At 57.5% G+C, this 27,250-nt stretch overlaps 1 pseudogene; it reads left to right on the forward strand.

The window, feature by feature from the left end:
* The first annotated feature begins 7,655 nt into the window (after positions 1 to 7,655).
* LOC119095908 (protein flightless-1-like) lies at positions 7,656 to 26,984 on the forward strand (annotated as a pseudogene).
* Positions 26,985 to 27,250: the final 266 nt, after the last annotated feature.

The raw sequence follows: 27,250 nt of genomic DNA on the forward strand, positions 1-27,250 counted from the left end.
ACTTTGTCAACCTGCATCACTCGGCTTGATCAATGGCTGGGAAGACGCGTTTCGTGAGGGGCTGAACAGGCGGAGGGCCCCTGACGTAGCACTCGAGTTACTCACAAATCACACTGCCTGAAACATACATATATAACACCACTAGATCACAAAGATACATAAGTCAAATAGATAGCGGTACTAGATGTCTATGGCTTGTGAAATTGCCGTCTATTATTCTGATCAGGCCTTGCAATTTCAAGCCGTTAAATTTGCAGTGCCATGTGGGTTGGAAATTGTGATCAAGGTCTTGCAATCGAAAACAAATTCTTACTGAGATGCATAGGTTCAATGCAGAGGGCTAATGCGAACGCAGTTTTCATGGCTCAAGGCTTGTTTGACTTACGCCATAATGCCGTGCACTTGAGACTGTTCGGGAGAGTTCGGGATTGAGCGCCAGCTGGTCGATCATCGGCCATCTACCAGATCGGGCAGGCTTCGAGCAGGCATGCCGGGTTCAAGCCCGCGTATTCGTCCACGATGTGATACCGATTTTGTGTTTTCATGTGCTGTGGCTGTGGCGTCTGATATCAATTCTTACATACACTCGAAACAGGCGGAGCCATGGTTTTCGCACAAGAAAAAGTGTTGTTCGGAACACATTGGTTCACACTGCTGCCAATGAGATCGTCCGTTTCTCTTCCGCCAGCGCAGTCTTTTCTTCCTTCCGTCAGCACAGATTTCTCTTCCGTCAGCAGCAGCTCTTTTGTGGAAAAGGTCTCCGGAATTTACAATAAGCCACACTAATGAAGAGAAGCAAAATTCTGCGGTAATACCTAATCACTAGAGATAAGACAGCAACATAAAGCAGATGCACTGATAACCAAATCTTTTAGCCTTGTTACACATGCTGAAATGCAATCTGTAAGTGGCTAAACATATTTGCGATACATGTGCCACGAATGTCTTCATAACACTTACCAACAGTATGCGGCTGAGCCGTTGTAGGTGGCTGCACATGCTGGTCACTATCCAGCGCGGGCCCTTGGGAGTTGGGTTCTGCTGGTCTAGAGAGCTGCGACTGAGTGGTCACTAAAGCTCCTAAGCAGTAAAAACAAAACAAAACAAAACGGAAAAACAAATATTTACGTTCGTCCGATGTCTCCAGTTTCTCGTACACACGCATACGGAGTGTATGGCGTTTCCGATCGTGTTTAATCACACACGTCATCACACATGTCTACACGCAAGGCCGGTCTACATGTACATAACTGCAGTTTTAGACAGACAAACAAAAATTGCGCAGCTTCTGACAATCAACGGCGATGAGGATTGAAATGTTTAAAGCGCGGCAACTTATTTATTGTAGGCTCATTTTTGAAGGCTTACGGCTCAGACTATCCATTGAAACCGTTAACGAAGCATGCTGCCAAAGGGCATGGGTGAGGTGTTAACACGCGGAAGGGTGAGCGGGGGTCAAATTGACCCCCTTAAGGTTTTCCAGAATGGTTTCTGAACGACGTGGCGTAGCCGCGCCAAATTTTGCACAGCTTTTAACAATTGAACAATGAATCGTTTGACATACAAAACTAGATTCACCTTGTAATGTCACTGACCTGTGGCAGGTCAATGTCAGGCCATGGCTTCTGCGAAGTCAATTTCTAGGAAATATTTTAATCTGATGAAACGGAGTGTTTGGCGAAGCCATACATTTCTGAGATGCTTTCTTAGGAAACACAAATATTGAATAAGCATATTACGTTGACGTAAGGTCGGGTATAAAGGCCAGACCAAGGTCAAAACCAACTTATTTTATCACTTTAGGGCTTGCTTTATAGGGTACTTTCTGGTGCTCATTTTGAATCTATTGATAACGGAAACTAGACTTCTTAGAGGTCAGAATGGGTCCTTGACCTAGCATGACTCAGGTGAACGTTTTGTTTCAAAAATTGTCTGCCTAGCGTAATTTTGTTGCTTATTCAACTGCAAAACTCAGAGCAGTTTTGTATGTTTTTGGTCACCATGGCCTTTAAAAGGCCACACAAGGTCACTGATCTTAGATGAGCATACGACCTTTTGCTTAGAAGCAGTTATTTATGTTCTGGGGTCACTTTGAAGACCAGCCCGGAATTTGACCTTGTTTGAACAGAAGGTCATGACCTAGGATCCTCAAACTTGACTTAAGCGAGTGAACGTAAAGGTCAACACACCCTGTAAATTTGGTTTGTCTAGCTTTCTTAGTTCCCGAGATCTCACGGGGGTCAAAATGACCCCCACTCGAGCGAAGGGTGTTTAGCCGGCCGCCCGGGCGCGTGTTAAGTAATGGGCTGACAGCCTGCCATATAAATTGCGACTAGAATGCTGTATATATGGCATTGAGACATTCTGGCACATTCCGTCACACCTGGGCAATAGCCAACATAGTTTTGATGGCTCGGACTGCCACACATCAGCTGATCTGTCGCAGGTGTCCGCGATGCATTAATGGATGCGTCGCTTGTGCACAGCGGGCAGCAGGCGCGGATATGTCATGAGTTATGGGGACTATTGACAAACTGTTCAGACGGAGCATAGATCGAGCCTTTCCAAACCTTTTGGCCGCAGGGTGGTCTGGTCCGCGCCAACAGTGTCTTTTTGAAAGCATGTGAATTACCATTATACGGGACCACACTCGACGAGCTGTTGGACTTCAAGTGATTTCAGTTACGTCGTCTGAAGTGATGATCCCGACCAGAGGGGAGTGACAGAACGGCCGGGTGTGATCCAGAGAAAGGGGGTCAAGTCGCACCAGGTCGGGAAGGACTTCGGCCACCGTAAGGTGGTTGGAAATCTTATTCCATGATTTGTAGCAGATTTACATGCGGTTACCAGAAGCAAGGCAGTTCACGCCAAACCAGTAAAACTAGCCCTGAGACCTGATAGGCAGTGTCCTCAAGCAGCGGCGGATCTAGGATTTCGTGAAGGGGGAGGGGGGGGGGGGGGCACGGGATATTGTGGGGCTCCATGGAGTTTGGGGCCCTTCCCCCAAAAATATCCTTGTATCTCGGTCATTGCATTTTAAGAAGTCGTATGTAATACATATATCTATCTATCTATATATATATATATATATATATATATATATATATATATATATATGTGTGTGTGTGTGTGTGTGTGTGTGTGTGTGTGTGTGTGTGTGTGTGTGTGTGTGTGTGTGTGTGTGTGTGTGTGTGTGTGTGTGTGTGTGTGTGTGTGTGTGTGTGTGTGTGTGTGTGTGTGTGTGTGTGTGTGTGTGTGTGTGTGTGTGTGTGTGTGTGTGTGTGTGTGTGTGTGTGTGTGTGGTGTGTGTGTGTGTGTGTGTGTGTGTGTGTGTGTGTGTGTGTGTGTGTGTGCATTTACTTCTTCATTTATCTAATAAATACGGAAACCCGTCTTACTGTGCACAGCCCTATAAAGCACACACATGCTACGCATGCAAACGCATAGAGTACACATAGGTGGCTCTCGTCAACAAGTATAGGGCCCTCAGAACAAGCAAAAATAACGCAAGACCAACGTGGTGGGCCCCTAAAGGATCGGGAGTGTCCCGGCACGCTGACATATAAGGCCCCGGCCACAGCACAAAACCCTCAGAGCAAAGGGGAATTATCCAGTACCATAAATTAATACCACTGTGCGATCAAGAGTGCACGGGCAGATTAGCAACGCGAGCATCGATGGGAGAAAAGAGTCTCCCGCAAATGAGACCAAGGGGAGAGAGCCCTCGATCGCAGTAGAGGGCCCCTGAGCATCGAGTGTCTCCGTGCCTTGCCTTATAAGAGCCTCAGCAACAGCACAAGGCCCTCCAGGCAAGCAGGAAGAGCCGAGACTTATATGAAGGGCAACTAAGTGCACCCTGGCTTATGAGACCCCGGAAAAGTATTATAAAGTCTTTCGGGCGAATAGGAAGAATCTGTGGAGGAAAACCTGATCAATCAACAGTGCTCAGGCAGTGGAGGCAGATAGCGTCCCCAACAGCACATTAAGCCCTACGAGAAAATGCAAAGAGATCAAGGACAACGTGGAAAGCTCCTTAGCGATCAGATTGACCCGGCAAGTGGACATATAGGGCGAGGCACTCAACAGCATATTGCCTCTAGACAGCGTAATAAGCCCAAAAATTTCCCCCCAACCAATACTTGTTCAATCAACGAAGAATGAACTTCGTTTACTTATGAACTCTGTACTTTTGCTAACAATGGTTCTTGGTCGCTATGGGCCCCAAATCGTCCATTTTTTTTGTTTGTTCTTGTTTTGTTAAGCAATCTGCTTCCGTCTGACCGGTTATGGACCCACTTCGGAGCCTTCAGGTACCCTCGGCATGGTCCAAGGGGATGGTCCCGTGCCTCCACCCCCCACCCCCCCCCCCCCCCCCTCCACCCTCGGCATCCGCCACCGGCCCGAGCAGCTGAATAGATGGGGCTCGCCAAGAACATAAGCTCACTCATTCAAATAAGAAATACTCACGACGCAATGTGTAGGACTCTGAGCAATCAAGTGCGCCGGAGCAAGCTAACATATAAGGCCCCCGTCAAGAGCGTGACGCCCTCCATTCAAGTAGAAAGTATCCAAGACCCAATGTGCGGGGCCCCCGAATGATCGAACGTGCCCGAGCAGGTTAACAGGCAGGATTCCCAAAAAGAGCGTAGGGCCTTCCATTCAAATAGGAAGTACCCAAGACCCAATGTGCAGGGCCCCCGAATGATCGAGTGTCCCCGAGCAGGTTAACAGATAGGGTCCCGGCAAAAGCGCAATGCCTTCCGTTGAAATATGAAATATCTCGACAGAATGTAGAGGACTCCGAATAATCGAGTGCGCAAGGGCAGGTTGATAGATAGGGCTCCGAAAAAAGCGGAGGGCACCTCATTAAAAAAAGGAAGTACCCAAAACCAGATGTAGAGGTCCCGCACGATCAGATGGACCCGAACATGTTATCAAAAGCGGCCCCGAGAGGAGCGTAATGCCCTCCATTCAAATAAGAAGCACCCAAAACCTGGTGCGGAGAGCCCCCAAAAGATAATGTGTGCCCGAACAGGTTATCAGGCAAACTGGATGGGAACGGAAGACCCTAAATTCAAACACCAAGAACCAATGTGCAGCCCCCCCCCCCCCCCGCCCCCCAACAATCCAGTGTGGCCGAGGAGGCAAACAGAGGAGGCCCCCGACAAGTGCGTAGGGCCCCATTCAAATAGCACGTGCCCAAGGCCCAATGTAGGAGGCCCCCAAACGACCAATTGTGCCCGAGCAGGTTATCAGATAGGCCCCCGACAAGAGCGCAAGACCTACCCCCGCATTCAAATAGGAGTACCCAATACCCAATCTGGAGGGCTCCCGGATGATCGATTGTGCCCGAGCAAGTTAACAGATAAGGTTCCCAAAAAGGGCGTAGGGCCCTCCATTCAAATAGGAAGTTGTCAAGACCCAACGCAGAGGAACCCCGAATGATCCAGTACGCCAGAGCAGGTTAAAAAGTAGGGCCCCCACAAGAGCGTATGGGCCCCCACTTCAGAAAAGAAGTACCCAAGACCCAGTGTGGAGGATCCCCGAACGATTGGGTGCGCCCAAGCAGGCTTTAGATGGGCTTCCGACAAGAATGTAATGCCCTAAGCAACTGGCAAAGAACGGGAAACGCCCTAGACCAATGTAGAGGGCCCATGAGCACATCGCAAGTATGTCGGTAAGTTAACCGAGACCCACATAAAGGGCCCCTGAGCAACCGAGAGTATCCCGGCAGGTTAGGATATGGGACCCAGCTTTAGCTCACAGAGTCTTTCTGGCGAATGGAAAGAATCCGTAGAAGCGCCCGTATTGACTAGAGTGCACCGGCACGTTAACAGGGAGGGCCCCAACAACAGCGCAGGGTCCTCCGAGCAACTGCAAAGAGATGAAGGGCAACGTGGAATGGCCCTTTACGATCGAAATAATCCTGCAAGTAGCCATATAGGTCGCCCGAAAAGGGCATGGGGTCCCTAGACAATGAAACGAGGATTAAAATTTCCAGTTCACAACTATTCCAATCAGTGAATGACTTTTGACTTATAAAAAGCCCTTCACTTTCGCTTATAACTATTCTTGGTCGCCGGAAAGCAGAGATATACACAGTTTTGTTGCGTTTTGTGTTAAAAAACTGCAACTGCTCTGTTGGCCATGGGCCCCCTGTATTTGAATTGTGATTCGAATACTAAATGCTACGGTACAGTACGAGCGTGCAACCAAACGTTACAGAATCGACAGGACTAAGCAGCCGACCCTCGACCACGCTCCTTCGCGCCACCCAGGCGGCCGCCGCCGCTGCCGTCAGCGCCGGCAACAATACTTCTCGTACTGCACTGCTCGTGCGGTTCTCGTGCCGCTACGCGCCGGGTACCTCCGCCCCGCACGGCCGCACAACACCCCCCCCCCCCCTCCTCGGAGCCAACGGGACCTTTCGGGGCCCACGGGGGGGGGGAGGGGCATGGCCCGTGCCCCCCTTGCATCCGCCCATGTCCTCAAGTTTCTCCAGCAGGAATCCAGTCATGGACCGGCTAGCTCGCTCGTAATTAAACAGGACTTTTGAAGCTTCGCCTGGTCCGTAGCCATTATCTGCATCATATTGAACAAGAACAGCGTTCGGAATGATGGTCACATTGGTTGCATTGCCCTTGGTAAGTACTACTCACCTTAGTCACCAGATACATATCGCGCTCCAAATGGAATGCATTACTTAAGCAATGCAACTGAGTTCCCTGCCCGTCCCCTTCGGATCAAATGGCGAAAAATGACATGTGTATCCGATAGCAAGCGGTCTCAGGCTCTCTGGTGGTCGCCTTGTCAAGTACCGCGACCTCAGTTATGCGGCACGCTCGGTTATGTGGAGGCGCTGCCTGGTACATCTCGGAATCTCTGCCCAGCTTTGTTTGTCTGCACTTGCCCTTTGGTGCCTGCAGGTGCCACAAAAAGGTAGCCGCAGAGTGTCCCTGGCTCAGTTGTCTCAGCCACGTTTTACGTTTAAGAAGCTCAATCGAGTGTTTTGAACTGCCAAAAAAAATAACAGGGCGGTCGGCTTCAGGCCCGGCCGCCATCTCAAGGCGCCGAAGGGGAGGGAAAATGACCCAAAAGGATACGATACTGCACTGGTTCCAGTGTTACTGCCCTGGCGCTGATACAATGGATATGACACTGCACTGGTTTAGTTGCTCTTGGTTTAGTTGCCACTGATCCGGCTGGCCTGGGTAATTTATGACAAGCTCATTTTGTCCCTGACTCATTCTTTCCTGGTTCTTTGCCACTGGCTGAGATGTCACTGGCTCAGCTGTCACTGGCTCGAATGTCACTAGCCTACCGAACACCTTTCAGCTGTCACTGACTGAATTATCACCGGTTCATTTGCTTTGACTCAGCCTAGTCGGTAGCCCTCAATTGTCGCTGGCTTAATCGTCTTGGGCGGGGCAATCAGCTCATATTATTTGAAATAAACTTTTTACAGGCTTTTTAAGATAGATGCTTCTTTAGAGTATCTCATTAGTAAATGTATCAGTCTTTATGAATCTTTTTGAGATTGATGTATCTTCGATATGTCTTTTGTGACGTCGGCCTAGTGCTAGTGTTGACGCGAATATCGAATGGTGAAGTACTCTCTTAGAAGGATTACAGGTCCATCTACGCTGTCTTAGTGATATGAATGCATTTTAGGCGGGACCTCCTGAATACAACCCATCCCTGCACTCGAAGACAACATCGGCAATCATGGCGGCGACAGGGGTGTTACCTTTTGTCCGAGGAATCGACTTCACAAAAAATGATTTCGAGGTAAGGTGCCATCAGTGGTAGGATAGTAGATTTGAGGTCATATGATTACAATAAATGTTCACTGTTATTCACCGCTATGTGCATTAACAACGAAAAGTAATAAATTAGATGCGCAAATTTTGTCTACGACTTATACACTGCATGTTTTGATTTCCTGATTGATTAAGTTTTTGTAACACTTAAGCGTAGCTTGGCTGATGGATGTGTGAGCAACGAAATTAAGACATAACCTTGCCATTTCTGTGTGGTGATGCCATGAGATTTTGTTAACAGAGAACTCTGTAATTCTGTGTCCCCCCTTCCTGGTTGTTGCGTACATCATCACCATGTTTTGCATCGTCAGACAGAAGAATTTCCTGCATCAGTGGGGAAAATGACTGGCTTGCGATGGCTGAAGCTGAACAGAACAGGACTGAAGAGCATACCAGAGGAGCTGGGCAGTCTACAAAAACTGGTAAATAAAGGTTAACTGTAAACTAGTGGGCACTGGATGGTCATGAGAGTTGGAAGCATGTAACTAAGGCCCTTTATGCCAGCCTGTTTTTTCCATTTAGATGGCTGGTGGAATTGATATCTAAGATAAGTCTTAAGGTGATCTCATGGAAATGATGATGGAATTGGTATGTAATTGTAATCTAGCATGGGCTCACAGTCAAATAATAGACAATATGTAATTCCAATTTGAGTAATTGAGTCAGCAAAGCCCTGTGTTGATTATACAACAAGAGTTTAGGAAGCCTGGTTTAAAAAGTATACCTAGCTACTCCTGGATATCTCTCTTGCTGCAGCTTTAGATTAGAACACTGCTCTGTGGAACTGGTCCCTGCCTTGCAATGTAGATGCATTCTGACCAAAACTTATGATAGATATTATAGAATGAAAACAAACAATAAAAAAGATAGCAGGATCAGTAGGGTACAACTAAACCCTGCTTTTATTGGCAAGTCACAAGTGGTTAAATTACAACAACTCATATTTACCTCAAAATCATTTCTTGGAAGGCCCCTACTGATGTGAAGTATTATGGCAGGTATCCTTGATTCTTGTATGCCATTAAATATTTCTTATCCAAAGCTACTGATTTCTTTTTAGTGGTGTTTTAGGGCATATCAACTGCAATGTCTATTTTGCGCCCATCTTTGAAGCTACTGGAACCACCTGTTGATTTTACTTGGCTTGCAAGTCAGACACTCATGTGCATTGTTAGATATTGGCTGCTCATTATGTCTGGTTTGTGCTGCTGCTCAATCCATACCTTATAAGCAGAAGCTTGCAGGGGCTGCAGGAGGCAGGATAAGGCCCATCCCGCCCTGGGGTATACAGCATGATATGCGGGAGACCACCGTGCTGCAGGGATTGTGCTCATGGAGTATGCCTCCCTCTAGAAATGTCTCGCCTTCCCTTCAGAAATATGACGGCTTCCCCTCACAGTGACAGGACTTGACTCACACTGAGATGCATTTTGCTATGGAACCCCCCCCCCACCAGCTGGCTTGTGTGATATTTGTGGGGTGTGCATGTGTGTGTGTGTGTGTGTGTGGATGTAGCATCATTGGGCTTAAAGATTTGGCTCGGTGTGGATTCAGTGATGAACTGGAACAATTATTGGCTATTTCATTTGATCACATCAGACCTCATTCTGGGCGAACCCGAACCACCACTCCCAGGCTGACTTGGAGTGACGCCACGTCGCCTGTTGTGCCGCGCCTCCCTCTGCTCTTGTCTGTCTATCTCTGACACATCCCCTGCATGGTGCAGGAACACCTGCACATGATGCACAATGAGCTGGAGAAGGTGTACGGCGAGCTGACGCAGCTGCCGTCGCTGCGCTCGGTCAACCTGCGTCACAACCGCATCCGCACGTCGGGCCTGCCGGCCGAGGTGTTCCACTCGGATGAGCTGACCACGCTCGACCTCAGCCACAACGCGCTGAAGGAGGTGCCTGAGGGGCTGGAGCGGGCGCGCTCCCTGCTCAGCCTCAACCTCAGCCACAACCAGTGAGTGGGCTGGAGCAGGCGCGCTCCCTGCTCAGCCTCAACCTCAGCCACAACCAGTGAGTGGGCTGGAGTGGGCGCACTCCCTGCTCAGCCTCAACCTCAGCCACAACCAGTGAGTGGGCTGGAGCAGGCGCGCTCCCTGCTCAGCCTCAACCTCAGCCACAACCAGTGAGTGGGCTGGAGTGGGCGCGCTCCCTGCTCAGCCTCAACCTCAGCCACAACCAGTGAGTGGGCTGGGGCGGGCACGCTCCCTGCTCAGCCTCAACCTCAGCCACAACCAGTGAGTGGGCTGGAGCGGGCGCGCTCCCCGCTCAGCCTCAACCTCAGCCACAACCAGTGAGTGGGCTGGAGCGGGCGCGCTCCCTGCTCAGCCTCAACCTCAGCCACAACCAGTGAGTGGGCTGGAGTGGGCGCGCTCCCCGCTCAGCCTCAACCTCAGCCACAACCAGTGAGTGGGCTGGAGTGGTGGAGCGGGCGCGCTCCCTGCTCAGCCTCAACCTCAGCCACAACCAGTGAGTGGGCTGGAGCAGGCACGCTCCCTGCTCAGCCTCAACCTCAGCCACAACCAGTGAGTGGGCTGGAGCGGGCGCGCTCCCTGCTCAGCCTCAACCTCAGCCACAACCAGTGAGTGGGCTGGAGCGGGCGTGCTCCCTGCTCAGCCTCAACCTCAGCCACAACCAGTGAGTGGGCTGGAGCGGGCGTGCTCCCTGCTCAGCCTCAAGCTCAGCCACAACCAGTGAGTGGGCTGGAGTGGGTGTGCTCCCTGCTCAGCCTCAAGCTCAGCCACAACCAGTGAGTGGGCTGGGGCGGGCGCGCTCTCTGCTCAGCCTCAACCTCAGCCACAACCAGTGAGTGGGCTGGGGCGGGCGCTCTGAGTTCGCGCTCGCCGACTGGCCGGTGGATGGGCGTACGGTAGCCGTGTTGGGATGAGGAACAGATATGATGGTGTTTTGCTTGTGAAGAGATGCCAGCAATGTCTGTCTATTTTCAGGCCATGTCAAAAGACAAGTGTTTGGTAAACTATGCAGGCCCGGCATGATATCTGATTGCCTCAGTTTTGACGGGCGAGACTTTGCAAGACTTTGAAACATGAGAGGATTTGCCATCTGTCATGTTGACGTAACTGATGTGATTGAGTTGAGCATGGGTCTCACCAACTGCACCTTCCGCAGAATTGAGGTCATTCCCAACCAACTGTTTGTCTACGTCAACGACATCCTCTTCCTGGACCTGAGCAACAACAAGTTCGAGTCGCTGCCGCCGCAGACACGGCGCCTGGTGAACCTGCAGACGCTCATTCTGAATGACAACCCCATGGGCCACTTCCAGATGCGGTCAGTGGCGGCGACGGGGCGGACAGACGGGGTCCGCGGCCGGGCTGGTGGCGGGCCCCATTCCGGGCCGTCTCGGCTTGTTGAAGTCGCGCTCGCGGGGTGAACCGATTCTGGTCCGAGTCTGGTACTGTGGGACGGCGCGGTGTGTCCGCGTCGGCGGGCTTGGGGGGACCGGCCAGTCAGGTGTGATTGTACTCTTTTGTTGGACCGCGATCGGTTGATGAGGCGCTCCAAGTACTTTCGCCGCGCCCGATGCGCTGTGTGGCCCGTTGGCTGCTGGGCGCCCGCAGCAGGTCGGCGGCTGCGGCCTGCTGACACCGTAGCTCGATGCGCGTGTGTGCAGCCTCTCCGCCTTGTGTCGGTATGGATCGCCTTGTGGCATGCGCTGTGTCTTGCCCTCATGTGACGTGCTTTATCGTGCCCTCATTCAGCGTGCCACGTTATGCCCCATGTGACAAGTGCTGCATCATATCACCATGCTACATGCACTGTGTCGCGCCCTCATGTGACATGTGCTGTGTCGCACCCCCATGTAACATGCTGTGTCATGCTCCATGTGGGAAGCGCTGTGTCATGCTCCCATGTGACGTACACTGTGGTGTCCTCGTGTGACAAATGCTATGATGTGCCCTCCTTTGACATGTACTGTGCCATGCCTCATGTAGCATGTGCTGCGTCGTGCCCCCATCTGATATGTGCTTTATCACGTCACCATGTGTGGTGGCGTGCCCCTATGTGACATGCGCTGTGTCGCGTCCCCATGTGATGTGCTGTGTCGCACCGCCATGCGACCCCCGCGACGCGACGCCACGCGTGCCTAGGCCAGACATGTGGCCATCCTCCCGTCGTGTCACGGCTGTGCCGTTCGACCCAGCGTGGCGTCTGCAGGCGTCTAGCACCCGTGACCTCCCCATCACCGGCTCCCCGCCCCGGCAGGCAGCTGCCGGCGCTGACCTCGCTGCAGAGCCTGCACATGGCCAACACGCAGCGCTCGCCGGCCAACCTGCCGCCCATTCTGGACCAGCTGGTGAACCTGACCGAGGTCGACCTGTCGCGCAACCGGCTGACCAAGATCCCCGACTGTCTGTTCACGGTGCCGAACCTGCGCCGGCTCAACATCAGCTCCAACAAGATCGGCGGCGAGCTGAATGTGGCCGTCGGTGGGTGGTCTCCGGCCGGCCGCCGGGCAGCACGGCGTCAGGGCGCCCCGGTCCGGGGTCAGGGTTATGTCGGGGCTCGGGGTTCGGGGGCGGGGGTCGAGGTCGAGGTCGAGGGTCGAGGGTCGAGGGTGGAGGATCTGGGGTGGAGGATCGAGGCTGGGGTCGAATGTCGAGGGTAGGGGTCGGGCGGTGGCCGGGAGCAGCTGCTGAGCCGCGGCGGATAGCGCGCGACGGGGAGCAGGCAGGGCGAGTAGGATGTTTGACGAGGAAATTGCCGTTGGGAGATTTTTAGGTGTTTGGCCTGTGTGTCAGGCTTTGTGAGAAAACGTTACCACTGGTGAAGGTATCGACTACTGAGAGGCACTTATGACTAGTATGCCTGTTTTGTGACCCCGTGAGCGGCGCGCCCCTCAAGCGTGGCGCGTGGGCCGCACGCCGGCGTGGGGCCAGCCCCGGCCGTGGCGGCCGCGGTCTGCGGGTCCCCGTCCCGCCCGAGGCGCCCGTGTCAGCGCCCGCCTGGCCGCCGCCGCCAGACCTGTGGACGCGACTGGAGGTGCTGAACGTGTGCCGCAACCAGCTGGTGTCGCTGCCGCCGTCGCTCTGCAAGCTGACCGCGCTGCGACGGCTGTACGTCAACGAGAACCGGCTGGACTTCAACGGCGTGCCGTCCGGCATGGGCAAGCTGGCGGCGCTCGAGGTGTTCTCGGCCTCCCACAACCGGCTCGAGATGATCCCCGAGGGACTCTGCCGGTCAGTGACCCCCGCGCTCCTGTGGGAAGGTCAGCAGTCACGGCATAGACGCTTGGCAGGGAGGAGGAGGGCTCAGCGGAGGGCGGGAGGGCCATGGGGGAGTGGAGCGAGGTAGCGGTGTCAGTGGTGGAGGGACGCTGCGGTCGCAGTGCGCTGGAGGTGGCTGAAGTGAAGCTGTGCTCGTGAGTGCACGGGCCTGCAGCGAGGCTGCAGAGGTTGCAGTCCAGGTTGCAGCGAATCGTAGCTCAGCGAATGTGGTCTCCGCGACGCTCTCAGTGAGGGATGACATGCGGTGACGATGCTACCTCTGTGGTGAGGTGACACGGTGTGCACCCCCGTCGCCAGGTGCGGAGCGCTGAAGAAGCTCATCCTGACCTCGAACCGGCTGGTGACGCTGCCCGACACCATCCACCTTATCTCCGACTCGCTGGAGGTGCTCGACCTGCGTGACAACCCGGACCTGGTGAGACGGCCGGACGGCCGCAGCTGCGGCTGCAGGTGTCTTGTCCTAGACGACCCGTGCTGTTGCCTTGTCGGCAGACGGAGGAAGACCGCAGTCTGTCTGTCTTCTATCCGTACTGTAACGACACAACCTGGTGCTCGTTGCGTGACCACGCTCCTGACCGCCTCTGGCGCCGAGGCAGCGGTCCGCGTGCCCCCCCCCCCCCCCCACCCCCGACCCACCCCTGCTCGGGTAACCTCCCCTTGTCCTGCGCCGACAGGTGTTCCCGCCACGGCCGGCCTCCATGAAGCAGGGCGCCGGCGTCGAGTTCTACAACGTCGACTTCTCGCTGCACAACCAGTTGCGTCAGGCCGGCGCCGCCAAGGACCTGCCGCCCGCCCTCGCCGGTGGGGGGGGTTTGGGGTATGGGGCGTCGGCGGCGCTCTGCGCCTGGGTGCGACGCCATCGCCGTTTCATTCGCATAGTTTGTAAGGATGCAGAGTTGAAGCAACGGAAAATAACTTAAGATGAATACGGTGCTTTTATTGCGTACATCCCGCACCATGCGGTGCGCGGAGTTGTTTGGATGTAAAGCAGGTGAGCTCGCGGGCCAGGCGTGTCGGCGCGCTAATTGGCGCAAGCCACGCAGACGCGGGGTGGACTGGAGCGGGCTGTGACGTCACTGGAGCGGACTGTGACATCACTGGAGCGGACTGTGACGTCGCTGGAGCGAACTGTGACGCCTCTAAGGCTGACTGGTGTCACTGGAGCGGACTGTGACGTCGCTGGAGCGGACTGTGACGTCACTGGAGCGGACTGTGATGTCACTGGAGCGGACTGTGACGTCACTGGAGCGGACTGTGACGTCTCTAAGGCTGACTGATGTCACTGGAGTGGATTGTGACGTCACTGGGGGCGGACTGTGACGTCACTGGGGCGCCGGCAGGCCCTAGCAAGGACCCGATTGCACGCAAGCTTCGGCTGCGGCGGCGCAAGGACACCAACGACTCTGACAACCAGGACTCGGCCAAGATACTCAAGGTGATGTGGCCCGCCGCTCGTGTTTTGGCCAGCGGCCGCCGACGGCGTGCCCGTCCCTCGCGCGACCTCCGTTAATATGTTGTCATTGAGCAAGGCAGTCTAGACCGTTGGGTTCAGACACAGCCGATTTTCGAGGATGTCGCGTTTGCGGATGACGCTTTGCCTGGCACATCCCTTCGAACTGGTGGAGATGATTTGGCTCAGCTGGTAGCCGATGGTAGTGAATTGGTATCTCGGGTGGTCTCTAGCGCATGTGGGGATAGATTCGGGCCTGGCCATCGGTCAAGGTTTCTGTCGTTAACGGTGACCATGGAGAGGTTGCAGCGCAGTTACTGGGCCAGGAATTACAAATGTGTGGGGAGAGGGTCATGACGGTGCATTGATCAAGTTTGTAGGTGCATTAGTTTGACGAAACGCCCCGTTGGTACGTGTGCAACTCTTTTTTGTGTAATTTGGCGCGCGGCTGCCAGAGGTCACGTTTTTGCGTGGTGGGCTCGTGGCGACAATGCGATGGCATTACTCAGCGTGCCATGTTCCGGTACGCAGGGCATGAAGGACATCGCCAAGGAGAAGGAGAAGACCACCAGCCAGGAGGGCGGCGCTCTGTATGAGTCGCTCAAGTGAGTAACGCGTCTAGGCGCCGCCGATCGGCTGGGGCCGACGCTTCACCCCTCCCCATCCCCCCGCCCCGCCCCGCCGAGGGCGAGGGTACGGCCGCTCGAGGTGGTCTCCGTCCGCCCGTCTCCGTCTGCTGGTTTAGTTGCGGGGCGGTGAAGTCGTGCAGTCTTTGCGCTCGAGTCACAGCTGATCTTCGCCGCCGCGGCCGCGGCTCTCGGCTGTCCGCTGTCGGCTGTCCGCTGTCGGCTGTCGGCTGTCGGCTGTGTGCGCGGTTGTGGGATGATAATGGTGGTGCGCGTGGTGATGCTGATGTTCCCGCGAGGCCTCACCGCTCGCCCATCTCGGGCGTCTGGCAGGCCGAAGAAGTGGGACGAGTCGCTGGAGAAGCCGTCGCTGGACTACTCTGAGTTCTTCGAGCCGGACGTCGGTCAGATCCCGGGTCTCACCGTCTGGGAGATCGAGAACTTCCTGCCCAACCAGGTGAGCGGCTGCGGAGCCAGCGGCTGGCCTCTCCGAGCCGGAGTCGGCCTACACCGCCGGACTCTGCGAGCCAGAGTGGGACGAGAGCACGCCCGTGTGATTCAGAGTCAGACGAGAGCATGCCTGTGTGAGTCAGTCGGACGAGAGCACGTCTGTGTGAGTCACATCGGACGAGAGCACGCCCGTGTGAGCCAGAGTCAGACAAGAGCACGCTCGTGTGAGTCAGAGTCAGACGAGAGCACGCCCGTGTGAGCCCGAGTCGGACGAGAACACGCCCGTGTGAGTTAGTCTCCAGTGGCAGTCGGCCGGCACGCACAGTCAGACCCGACCTCAGCAGGGTCAGGTAGTCTGGCACGCTAGGGAAGTCTGTTTAACTATCGTGGAGGGTGGTCATATGATGCTCCTCCGCTCACCGCTGGCTCCCGCCTGTGCCCCAGATCGACGAGAGCATCCACGGCAAGTTTTACGAGGGCGACTGCTACATCATCCTGAAGACCTATCTGGATGACTCGAATGCGCTGACCTGGCAGATCTACTTCTGGATCGGCGAGGAAGGCGACGGTCAGTGCCGACGCTGCGTCACATTTTCAGACCCCTCGCTCCACGTTCCCTGCAGGGTATGCCAGGATATGCTCCTGCACCTGACCCGGTCTGACCGCCTGCCGTGATCTGACCAGGCCTGGTCTGACCGCCTGCCGTGATCTGATCTGGCCTGGTCTGACCGCTGCCGTGATCTGACCTGGCCCGGTCTGACCGCCTGCCGTGATCTGACCTGGCCTGGTCTGACCGCCTGCTGTGATCTGACCTGGCCTGGTCTGACCGCCCGTCGTGATCTGACCTGGCCTGGTCTGACCGCCTGCCGTGATCTGACCTGGCCAGGTCTGACCGCCTGCCGTGATCTGACCTGGTCTGGTCTGACCGCCTGCCGTGATCTGACCTGGCCTGGTCTGACCGCCTGCCGTGATCTGACCTGGCCTGGTCTGACCGCCTGTCGTGATCTGACCTGGCCTGGTCTGACCGCCCGTCGTGATCTGACCTGGCCTGGTCTGACCGCCCGTCGTGATCTGACCTGGCCTGGTCTGACCGCCTGTCGTGATCTGACCTGGCCTGGTCTGACCGCCCGTCGTGATCTGACCTGGCCTGGTCTGGCTGACCGCCCGTCGTGATCTGACCCTGGCCTGGTCTGACCGCCTGTCGTGATCTGACCTGGCATGGTCTGACCGCCTGTCTTGATCTGACCTGGCCTGGTCTGACCGCCTGTCTTGATCTGAACCTGACCTGGTCTGACCGCCTGTCGTGATCTGACCTGGCCTGGTCTGACCGCCTGTCGTGATCTGACCTGGCCTGGTCTGACCGCCTACCGTGATCTGACCTGGCCTGGCGTGACCTCACCTGACCCGCCGCCGGCAGCTGGACAAGCGGGCGTGCTCGGCGATCCACGCAGTGAACCTGCGCAATAACCTGGGCGCCGACTGCCGCACCGTGCGCGAGGAGCAGGGCGACGAGTCGGACGCGTTCCTCGACATGTTCGGAGGCGAGATCTCCTACATCGAGGGCGGCAGGACCACCAGCGGCTTCTACTCGGTGGAGGGACGTGGTCAGTGGTCGCGCTGGGTGTGGAGCGCGGCCGGCGGGGGCGGCATGCGGAGAGGCGGGCCGCCGCCTCGGGCTCGGGTTCGACTGCGGTGTGGGCGGTGGAGGCGAGCGACGGGCGGGCCGGTGGGAGCCGTGCGGGGCGGTCGAGAGCAGGCGGAGAGTAATACCGCCACGAGGACCGACGATGCCAGCAGTAAAGTCGCGGCACGTTTGGGTCGAATCAAGTGCAAATGCAAAGGCAGGTGTCAAGGGCGGCTGTAACCCGTTCCCTTCATACAATGCCTTAGAATCATTGCGACATATTCCTGGGCGCCGCGAATTTAGCTGGCTTCGGCACGCTCGATACGCGCCACACTCATAGCGTAAACGCTGCCAGGGCAGGCGGGCGCCGGGGCTGACCGCGGTGGCGCCGCCGCCGGCAGGAGTTCCCCACGCGCCTGTACCGGGTGCACCCGAACGGCACCGGCCTCCACCTGGAGCCGGTCGAGGTCAGCCCGGAAGCGCTCGACCCGCGCTACGTCTTCCTGCTCGACGGCGGCAAGCAGATGTACGTGTGGTACGGGCACAAGTGCAAGAACACGCTCAAGAGCAAGACCAGGTGAGCATGGAGACGAAGCGTGACCAGTTCCGCGGGGGACTGGGCGTGCAGTCCCAGGGAATGACACCGATCCAGGACCAGGGAGCTACTCTCTCGTAACAGGATGGAACAGCAGGCAGGCGTGGCTAGAACTGTAACAGCTGCACATATCTTGCCTCCTCTCATAAAGAGCCCTGACGATCCATCGTAAGTGGTCCAATGTGTTCTGATCATGTGATAGGAGTGAGCTCGGAACTGTCAGCCCTGACGATCCATCGTAAGTGGTCCAATGTGTTCTGATAATGTGATAGGAGTGAGCTTGGAACTGTCAGCTGGGAGCGGCTTGTGACGGTGCTGATCATGTCATAGGAGTGAGCTCGGAACTGTCAGCTGGGAGCGGCTTGTGACGGCGCGCGCGGGCGCTTTTCAGGCTGATGGCTGAGAAGGTGAACAAAAACGAGCGCAAGAACGAGTCTGACATCGGCACGTACCACCAGGGCGAGGAGTCGCCCGAGTTCTGGGCGCTGATCGGTGTGCCCGACGACGAGGAGCCGCCCGCCGAGGACGAGATAGAGGTGGGCAGCGGCTGGACGCGAGGTGGAGATGGGCGGGCCGGGTGAAAGGCAGAGGCGGGCAGCGGCCGCGTGCGGGGTGGAGGTGGGCAGCGGCTGGGTGCAAGGTACAGGTTGGCAGCGACCGGGTAGGGGGATAGAGGTTGGCAGCGGCCGGGTGCGAGGTGGTTGTGGGCACCCGAGTGAGAGGTAGAGGCGGGGCAGCGGCCGGGTGTCAGGTAGAGGTGGACAACGGCCGGGTGCGAAGTGGAGGTGGGCAGCGGCTGAGTGCGAGGTGGAGGTGGGCAGCGGCCGGGTGCGAGGTGGAGGTGGGCAGCGGCCGGGTGAGAGGTAGAGGCGGGCAGCGGCTGGGTGGAGGTGCCAGGTGGAGGTGGGCAGCGACTGGGTGCGAGGTGGAGGTGGGCAGAGGCCGGGTGCCAGGTGGAGGTGGGCGGCGGCCGGGTAGGAGGATAGAGGTGGGCGACGGCCGGGCGCTAAGGGGACGTGAGACGAGAAAGAGGTAGGCGGTGAGTACTAGCGATTTGAGGGGGACAAGGTCGGAGCGACGGGAGTAGCGGCGGGAGCGACGTGGAGGAGTAGTGACAGTATGAAGGCGGGTGGCGGATTAAGACGAAGTCTAAGTGGGAAGGTGGAGAAATGGGAGGTGGGTGAGAACAATGTATGAGTGGAATAACTGCGGAATAAGGAATGAGACAGGTCAGGACTGACCGGGGAAGATGTAGATAAAAACAACACTGGGTAACATGGCAATTCCAGCTGCGATCACTGGAGAACAGCGCCATTGAGGGGCAGGCATGGGCTAAGATGAACTTTTGGGCCGGACCCTGCACCTCCCTGGGTGTCGATACGGCCTAAAGCCGGGCAAATCAGTCATAGAGCCAGTCTGCGGCAGATTGAGGGAATACCACACGCTTGGGGGCGCGACAAAGGTGAGAACCATTGGCGCCGGAGCGGACGGGGTGATATGCTCCCGCAGATGGTAATATGGAGGGTGAGGCCGATCGGGGCCAGGGCGGGGGCGAGGTCAGGGACCGGCCGGTCAACATACCAGACTTACACCTTTGGGACCGCCGGCGACCGCTTTGGGTGCTTATTCCGTGCGGCCGACCGGCTCCGCCATTTGGCCTGTGTCGTCCGCCGCAGCCGCTGGCTGGTGACCGCCTCCCGTCACGTCACGTCACGGGCGTGCCGACAGGAGCACGTGCCGGAGGACTTCAAGCCGAAGCGGCCGCACCTCTACCAGGTGGGCCTGGGCATGGGCTACTTGGAGCTGCCGCAGGTGGAGCTGCCGCAGGGCAAGATGACCAAGGAGCTGCTGGTCAGCAAGCACGTCTACGTGCTGGACTGCTTCGGCGACGTGTTCGTCTGGTGAGCGACGCTCCGGGGGTGAGGGAGGGGGACGGGGAGGGAATGTGCTGGGCAGTTTCTCCCATTATGTTGCGGTCCGTCGCGGCCTGGTCAGGAATGGTGGAGTGTGATCCGATGCCTGCTTGAGTCTCAGATGGTCAGAAACAGAGCAGTAGCATATAGGCAGTTGAAGTGCAGCGCGCACTTCGCAGGCAGTGCCGTCTGGAGTCAGTAAAGGGCGTCAGGGTAAGGCGGGTACAGATCAGAAAATCGGAAGTCGGCTCAGAAGAGTGTGAGAGGTGTGTGGTGACCTCAGAGGTGTGTGGAAGGTGTGTGGTGACCGCAGAGGTGTGTGGAGGGTGTGTGGTGACCGCAGAGGTGTGTAGAAGGTGTGTGGTGACCGCAGAGGTGTGTGGAAGGTGTGTGGTGACCTCAGAGGTGTGGTGGGAGGTGTGTGGTGACCGCAGAGGTGTGTGGGAGGTGTGTGGTGACCTCAGGGGTGTGTGGGAGGTGTGTGGGAGCTGTGTGATTGTCACAGAGGTATGCGGAGACCTGAGAGGTGTCTGGGAGGTGTACGGTAGTCATGGGTGTGTGGTAGCTGTGTGATTGTCACAGAGGTGTGTGTGTGTGTGGTGACCTCAGAGGTGTGTGGGAGGTGTGTGGGAGCTGTGTGGTTGTCACAGAGGTATGCGGGGACCTGAGAGGTGTCCTGGGAGGTGTACGGTAGTCATGGGTGTGTGGTAGCTGTGTGATTGTCACAGAGGTGTGTGTGTGTGTGTGTGTGGTGACCTCAGAGGTGTGTGGGGAGGTGTGAGGTAGTCATAGGAGTGCGGGAGCTGTGTGATAGTCACTGAGGTGCGTGGAGGCCTCAGAGGTGTGTAGGAGGTAGCCTGGTGTGCGCGCGCGGTGTGACGCCGCGCGCGCGTGCGCTGACGTGCTCTCCGTGTGTAGGATCGGCAAGAAGTCTACCCGGCTGGTGCGCGCCGCCTCGCTGAAGCTCTCGCAGGAGCTGGTCTACATGAAGGACCGCGGCCTCAACGCCATCGTCACTGTCGTCAAGGAGGGCACCGAGTCGCAGGTGGGTCGAGTTGGAGTCGTCGGCGGGTCGAGTGGCGGGCGAGCTCATCTTCGGGGGCGTTGGCGGGGTCACGTGGTCGACTCAGGGGCGAATCGTGTTTTGTCCAGGTCGCGGGTTGCTTGGATCACGACCGGAGTCGCGGATGGGTCGAGTCGTGACTCGGGTCGGTTGAGCGTTGGTTCGGAGACGAGTGGAGCTGGGGACAACACAGTCGTTGGCCCCCGTTGTGGTCACCGCAGCAGGAAGGGAGCTCAGGTGAAGGTCAGGGCAGCTGACGCCGTCCAGATGCCTGTTACTATGTATCCGTAAAAGCTCTCGCTCATGTACGGGGCACGATGCCCCCCCCCCCCCCTCCACGCTCCCGTAAAGGATGCCCCCGTTCTCTCCCCCCCCCCCTTCACCCAGGCGTCTGGATTCTGTCGTTGCTGTTCGTCACCGTCAGGTGGAAATGACGGCGGCAGTGCCAGCGGCACGCTCAACATGCCGATGGCTTGACGGCTACTAAACAGTGATGAGAGAAGGAGAACGGATTGGTTGTCAGAGAGAGCGGACACGTCAGTTCATGGAGGGTGTGTGGGTGGGATGGGTTGCAAGCGCTTTGACCCGGTCGCCTGGAGTCTGTGACGCAGTACTTGACCTCAGGGCTCCTCAGCTCGCCGTCACGTGTCTGATGCGTCATCAGACCGATGCCGCTCCTCCGCTGGCGGGCGCTCGCAGCCGAGGTTCGGACGGCGCCACGCCGAGAGTGGTGTTTGGCTCGCGTTTACACTCGCCCGCCGCACGCCCGCCGCACGCGTTCGTACCCGCCCACCGTCCACTTCACGCCCGTCCGCCACCCGCTTCCACACCCACCCGCCGCCCGCCCCGCGGCACGCGCTCACACCCGCCCGCCGCCTGCCTTCACACCCGCCCGCCGCCCGTCTTCACACCCGTCCGCCGCCTGCCTTCACACCCGCCCGCCGCCCGTTTTCACACCCGCTGCGCCACTGCCGCAGGTGTTCAAGTCCAAGTTCGTCGGCTGGGATGACGTGATCGCCGTGGACTTCACGCGAACGGCGGAGTCTGTGCGCCGCACGGGCGCCGACATCCAGCAGTGGGCGCGCCGACAGCAGACGCGCACCGACCTGTCGGCGCTCTTCACGCCCCGGCAGGCGCCCGTGCCGCTGGCCGAGGCGCAGCAGCTGGTGGACGAGTGGAATGAGGACCTCGAGCAGATGGAGACGTTCGTGCTCGAGGGCAAGAAGTTCGTCCGCCTGCCCGAGGATGAGTTTGGTGAGGAATAGGATGAGTCTGGTGATGATGTGGGTCGAGTTCGGTGAGGACAAGGGCCGAGTTTGGTGAGGACAAAGGCCGAGTTTGGTGATGTCGAGGGTCGAGCTCGTTGAGGACGAGGACCGAGCTCAGTGAGGAGATCGTGCCGCTACGTCCGTGAGACGCCGGTCCACATCAGGGCTCCCTGGTCCACATTGCACACTGGGCAGTGATTTGGCTGTTCATTGCCGCTGAATGTGAAGCGCTTACGTCAAAGGTGGGCGACAGTATCGGCGTGGTGGTCGGCTCGGTCCATCCGCGACGTAGTTCTCCTGCTTCACCAGACGGGGGGCTGTCGCACTGCCCACCATACTCCACGTGCGCTGCGTGTGCCGTGTTTCACGCTCTGGCTGCTGTCCCGCGCTCGATGCTCGTCTTGGAGTGTGGAACACGTTCCACGTCATACTCCATATTCTCTGACACATCCGTGCATTGTGCGGCACACTGCGACCCGGTTGCGACCTATATCCAAGTGACCCGACTGTGGCCTGCGCTAACACCACATGACGCGCAATCATCCCTGCGTCCGTCTTCCGCGGCCACCGTACCTGGCGAGTATTACCCCTGCGTCCTTGTAGCTGTATCGACAAACAACCTCCGCCACTGCCAACTGGCGGCGACCTCAGCCGCCGCCGCCCGACTCTGACCAGCGGCTGCCGCTCGGCGCAGGCCACTTCTACTCGGCGGACTGTTACGTGTTCCTGTGCCGCTACTGGGTGCCCGGCCCCGTGGAGGAGGGCGAGTCGGAGGAGGACGTCGAGGACGACTTCCAGTGCGTCGTCTACTTCTGGCAAGGCCGCCACGCCTCCAACATGGGCTGGCTCACCTTCACCTTCAGGTGCGTGTCGGCCTGACCGCACGTGTGTGGGGGTTCTCGGCTGCTGTCGTGCGGCGAGACGGGGGCGGGGGCTGGCGCGCGCTGCCAGCAGGTGCCAGCGCTGAATCGCGTGTGTATGTCGCACGGCCACGGGCCCATGTTTGGCGTTGACAAGCGTCGCCTGACGTGTCGTCGATGGTTTGCATCGAGTTTGACTCACATGAGAGGCACGACCGTGCTCTTTGCATCGAGTTTGACGCCCGTGACTGGCACGAGCGTGCTCTGTTCTTCTGCGGGTAACAGGCATTGTTACTGATGGAGATTACCGTGGAGTTGTCCTGGTCGTTTGGGTGACTCGCAAATTGTAGCCGATGGCCTTCACATGCGATCCCAGCGACGTTCCCGCCCGGAGCATGGCGGCCGGCTCGCAGCTCCCGCCGTCCATCTCCGCTCCCTCCGAAGCCGCCGCGAGCCGGGCCTGGCCCGACCTTCGTACCACGGACCGGCCGACCGGCGCGGTCAGGGCTCCCCACGCGCCCGGGACCCCATGTCGTACCCGAGCCGAGCCGCCGTCGGCGCCTCCCCCGGTCCGTGCCGTTCGCCTGATGTTCGCCCGTCGGCCGCCGGCAGCCTGCAGAAGAAGTTCGAGTCGCTGTTCGGCGAGAAGCTGGAGGTGCTGCGCATGTATCAGCAGCAGGAGCCGATGAAGTTCATGTCGCACTTTAAGCGACACTTCGTCATCCACCAAGTGGGTCCCCCTCTCCGCGGGACGGGGGGGGGGGTGGGAGAACTACGGTCGGGTTGTGAATGCACGGTGTTCGCAAGGATGCGATCTCCGTGGCAACAACGCTTTGCCGCTGTGGCCATGGAAGCATGCATGAACGCCTTTGATACGAGGAGTGAGGTCTTGGCCGATTGTGAGCTGTCCAGATCGTTTTAGATGCATGCTGCCCAGTCCTTGCCAGGCAAATTATTTTTACAGAACCGTTGAAGATTGTCATGCATACTGAAGCAATGCGAAGCAGTGTCACGTTGTTTCAGTGCCACTCTTGTTTCGATAAAGGCATGTTGCCGAAATATCAGCCCATTTGTATCTTCATTCTCTGGGCTTTTCTCCGAGGAGTAAGGCCAATACCATGTTTGTTTTTTGACGCTCCTGATGAGCAGTTTGACGATGAATGTTGTGGGAAGCGAGTGGCTGTTTGAACAAAATCGATACCATCACGCGCAGCCCTACGTCGCAACCAACATCAGAACCCGTCCCGCTCCGGTGGTGAGGGGGGGGGGGGGCTGTGACGGCTGCTGACCGGCCGCCGCCTCGTCGGCAGGGTCGGAGGAAGGCGGCGCCCCCGCTGCCCCGACACCAGGAGCCGGCCGCCGACGCGCCGGCCGGCCCGGCAGTCGAGTTCTTCCACCTGCGCTGCAACGGGAACGCCAATCTGCTCGCGCTGCGTGCAGGTGGCGCCCGACGCCAGCCTGCTCAACTCCGAGTTCTGGTCAGTGAGATGCGGAACGCTTAGCTGTCAGCTTAGGTCAGGTAGATGCTGAACGCGCCCCGCTGAACGTTAATCTCCTTCAGTAATGCTTCAGATGTGAGCTCGGGTCAGTTGCTGAACGCTCAGCTGTGTTCTCGGGCCAGTTAGATGCTGGGCGCATCCCGTTCAACGTTGAGCTGGGTTCAGTTAGATGCTGAACGCCGCCCGTTCAACTGTGGTTTCGGGTCACTTGGATGGGGAATGCACCCCGCTCGGCTGCGAGTTCTGGTCGGTTGGATGCTGAACGCTGCCTTAGCTCTGGGAACTGGTCGGTCAGGTGCTGAAAGCCGCTGGCTGCGGACTTGGCTGGTGAGATTCTGAACGCCATGTGCTTGTCAGCGTTGGGGTCGGTGACTCGTGCACCGTGTGTTACCACGCCTCCCACCGCCTCCAGCTACATCCTGAAGGTGCCGTTCAGCCAGCCTGACCAGGAGCAGGAGACGGGTATCGTGTACGTGTGGCTGGGCTCAAAGGCGGATCCGGAGGAGGCGCGACTAGCAGAGGAGATCGCCACCGAGCTGTACGACACGGTGAGCACCGCTGTCGACCGCCGCGGTGAGGAGTGCAGAAGGTGGCGGCGGTAGTGAGACAGACTGTTGTTGGAGTTATTGAGGTGGCGACAGCGGCAGGTGTCGATTACGCAGTGCTAACCCGGTGTGGTGCAGTGGTGCAGTTCATGCTGTTTTTTTTTTAGTTGGCCAGTGATGCGTCTTGCGTAACCTTGCCGTCCCGTATCAGAAAATATCCTTTTGTGATTCATGTATATGCATGTGTTTATTAAGACGCGTGACGTTTCGCCCTCCCCCGCCCCCATCCCGTCCGCAGGAGCACTACAGTCTGCAAGTGCTGAACGAGGGTGAGGAGCCAGAGAACTTTTTCTGGATTGGCATCGGCGGCAAGAAGCCATACGAGACAAGCGCCGACTACATGCGTTACAGCAGGCTCTTCCGCTGCACCAACGAGAAGGGCTACTTCTGCATATCAGAGAAGTGCAGTGACTTCTGCCAGGTACCAGACTCAGTGATATAACAACGTGCATTCTGTTGATGCTTGAGCCGTGGCAAGGGCGATTCAAGCGTGGGAATAGCTTTGATGAGCTTATGCTCCTGTTGGAGAAAATCTTCATGTGTGAAGATCTCTGAGGATCAAACGTCATGGTTTCTGTTGTAACTGGGTTTTCATTCCGCGTCAAATGCAATGATTACTTCCGCCCATTTTGTTTTACGTGTGTGTGTGGTGGGCCCTCTCCATCTGGGAGTGCTGTAACACGCACCGCCCTTCCGCCAGGACGAGCTGGACGACGACGACATCATGATCCTCGACAACGGGGAGCAGGTGTTCCTGTGGATGGGACCGCGTTGCAGCGAGGTCGAGGTCAAGCTGGCCTACAAGAGCGCCCAGGTACGGAGCGCGCCGGCCGGCCGTCCTGTCCGCGTGCTCTCGCCGACTGAGGGCAGGGGCCGCCCTCCTGATCTCGGGGTGGGGCTGGAGCGCACGGGGGCGCCGGCCGCTGAGCCGCGCTCGCGTGATGGGACAGGGGCCGCCCTCCTGATCTCGGGGTGGGGCTGGAGCGCCCAGGGGCGCCGGCCGCTGAGCCGCGCTCGCGTGATCTCGATCCGCCGGCGCCGCCAGAGCTGGACAGCACGGTGTTTTGGGCTGGTGGGGGTACCGCGACATGGCATGATTCGACTGCGTATTGACAGAGCACCACTGATCACTTGGGTTGGGCGTCGGAACTGAGAGACTACCCCTCCTCCTTCGTCCGGATAAGGGCCTTGCTCCGCGCTCCCGCACCACACCTTAACACCCAGTCCTGCGCCTCCCCCTCCCTCCGCCGTATCCGGATCGCGGTTTGATGTCCCAGCGCCAGCACCACACCCAAACACCCAGTCCTGCACGCCTGCTCCGGCATTACGCATCCCGTTTTATATCTGTCATCGTCGATTTATCCCGGCTAGATGTAGATTGAGTTGCTGCGGCACATCGTTGTGTAAATGTTCGTCTGTGTATCTCGTTAGTTCGTGGTGACCTCCCCGTACACTGCGCCTGCGCGTATAACCCATGACGCCGTGCATCTGCATGATGGGTTATGTTAATCGACACTCGTTTGCCGTTATGTTCTACAATTAGACAAAACTTGCGTAAGTCGGCGCTTTTCGCAATCGCCATTCGTTACAGCCAAACAACGCTTCATGCGTGCCGTCTGATGCGGTGAAAAGGAGCACCTCTGTTCACAGATGGGTGAGGGTTCTATAAATGGATGGGCACCCCAGCCAAAGGGTCATGCACTGTATAACATCCTCACGTACGTCACGTGTACATCCAGCACCTGCGCCTCATGTCCCGTGTGATGCTCACCTCCCGCTACGGCGTGCACCAGGTGTACATCCAGCACCTGCGTGTGAAGCAGCCGGAGCGGCCGCGCAAGCTGTTCCTGACGCTGAAGGGCAAGGAGTCGCGCCGCTTCTACAAGTGCTTCCACGGCTGGAGCGCGCGGCCACAGAGCAGCGCGTGCTAGGCGGCTGCCTGCGCCGCGCCCAGGGCGGGCCGCTCGTCCGAAACGACAGACGGTGCCGCACACGCTGTCCGCAACGTTTTTTTTTTTAGGGGGACGATGTGGACGTGAATCGAAAACGAGAATCGTGAATCCAGGGGCAAGGGGTTGGCTGTGCTGCAAAAGCGCAACCAGGGTTTTCTTGTGGGAGGGCGACTTGAAGTTCATTGAGAACGCATGCTGATTTTAACTTTGTCATGAGCTGCCTGTGGTGCTAGAAATGCAGACCTAACGGGGTGGGGGCGGGCTCCCC

This window comes from Pollicipes pollicipes, unplaced genomic scaffold, assembly GCF_011947565.3.
Source record: "Pollicipes pollicipes isolate AB1234 unplaced genomic scaffold, Ppol_2.1 Scaffold_4219;HRSCAF=4965_pilon_pilon_pilon, whole genome shotgun sequence".
Taxonomy (NCBI): domain Eukaryota; kingdom Metazoa; phylum Arthropoda; class Thecostraca; order Pollicipedomorpha; family Pollicipedidae; genus Pollicipes; species Pollicipes pollicipes.